Source organism: Rhinolophus sinicus, chromosome 4 (assembly GCF_057876585.1).
Source record: "Rhinolophus sinicus isolate RSI-liver-muscle chromosome 4, RSI-T2T, whole genome shotgun sequence".
Taxonomy (NCBI): Eukaryota; Metazoa; Chordata; class Mammalia; order Chiroptera; family Rhinolophidae; genus Rhinolophus; species Rhinolophus sinicus.
In genome coordinates, this window is record NC_142504.1 from 35,317,391 (window position 1) to 35,319,191 (window position 1,801).

A 1,801-nucleotide genomic window follows, 5' to 3' on the forward strand; every position below is an offset into this window, starting at 1 on the left:
TTACATTACATTACATTACAGTACATTATATTATATTATATTATATAAGACCCAGTCTTATATTATAGTAAAATAAGACCGGTCTTATATTAATTTTTGCTCCAAAAGACGCATTAAAGCTGATTGTCTGGCTAGGTCTTATTTTCAGGGAAACCCAGTAAGTCTACAGATCCCATGTATAAAGCTCCTTTGTTCATAAATCAAGCTTACTCACTTGCTCTTTCTATATTCACATTTCCATACGTGTGTGCGTGTGTGTGTTACACACACACAAAATAAAAATTGTCTATCCAAATAAAGATAAAGGGAACTTTTCATATATATATATATATATGTATATTCCCCCCCCCCCCCAAATTAAGAACAGTAGAGATGAGGGTAAAGGGGATCAAATATATGGTGATGGAAGGAGAACTGACTCTGGGTGGTGACCACACAATGTAATCTATAGATGATGTAATACAGAATTGTATACCTGAAATCTATGTAACTACTAACAATTGTCACCCCAATAAACTTTAATTAAAAACAACAAAAAACGACAGTAGACTAGGATTCTTGTGTATTACAGGAGACCCTGAATTTTGGGGGCAGAACAGTGAAGAGATCAGTATACTCCTTCCCTCAGAGCTTCACAATTGTTAAAGAAAAAACCCACAGGCCCAAAATGATGTCACTTTGCTAAAGCCCATGATACCAAACCTAGATTTAATACCTGACCTAATTGCTGTTTCAACATCTCCCAGAAATATAAGCTTAATCAACCATTCTGGAATTTTCTGGTCAACACCAATGAGGTAATCTGTCACGTGGGCCCTCTCCATCCCCCATAGAAAGAAGAGACAATCTGCATGATAAAAACCCTTGCCATTCCCTTCCTCGAAAAAGAAGACGTCCTGGTCTAAAAAAATAATCCTTTCTTTTGTTCATGGCTCCCTTGCCTCAACCTTCTTCTTATAAAAACCTTCCATATTAGGCCCCAGTCACTAAGCTGCCACCGAGGACTCAGCAGCCTCCCCTTGAGCTTGCTTGTTTCCCAACACTCCATTCCCCTGTGTGCCTTCTCCCGCCAACACCTCCTGCAGGCCAGTTTCCAATGAGAGTAAGGAATTGTATGGTATGTCCACTATCCAGAATCTCCCCTCTTTCCACCCCTTTGCTGAGGGAAGTAAGGGTGACGGTCTGCTTCCTGCTGGCACTGAGGATTATATCCATATAATTCAACAGAAAAACATCAGGAAGATCTTTACCACTGTCCAAGGGACCCCTGATGATTATAGCAAAAAGATACTAGTGAAGGCAGTTACGAAGATATTTTCCTGCAATGGTATTGCAATTGAGCATCCAGAATATGGAGAAGCAATTCAGCATCAGGGTGACCAGCCCAAGAACATATGCCAGTTCCTCATAGAGACTGGACTAGCTAAAGACGGCCAGCTGAAGGTTCATGGGTTGTAAGTGCTTCTGGCTCATTGAAGCTTAAGTGAGGATTTCCTTGCAATGAGTAGAATTTGTCCCTTGTCACAAGTTTAAAAACCTCACAGCTTGTATAATGTAACCATTGGGGTCTGCTCTTAACTTGGACTAGTGTAGCTCCTTCGTGCAATAAACTGAAAAGAGCCATGCTGTCTAGTCTTCAAGTCCCTCATTTAAACAGAGGTCAAGCAGTAGGCGCCTGGCAGTGTCCAGGCTGAAACAGAGCAATAATGTGATGTTTCAGCCAGAGCCCCAAGATCACAGCTGGCTATGTCTGCCAGAAGTTCCTGGGCTCTCTGTCTGCAGAGTTCCCCGCCCTAAGAGA

General features: G+C 41.5%; 1 pseudogene; it reads left to right on the plus strand.

Moving 5' to 3' along the window:
* Positions 1-1,119: 1,119 nt before the first annotated feature.
* Positions 1,120-1,458, plus strand: LOC109437117 (eukaryotic translation initiation factor 1 pseudogene; annotated as a pseudogene).
* The last annotated feature ends 343 nt before the right edge of the window (positions 1,459-1,801 follow it).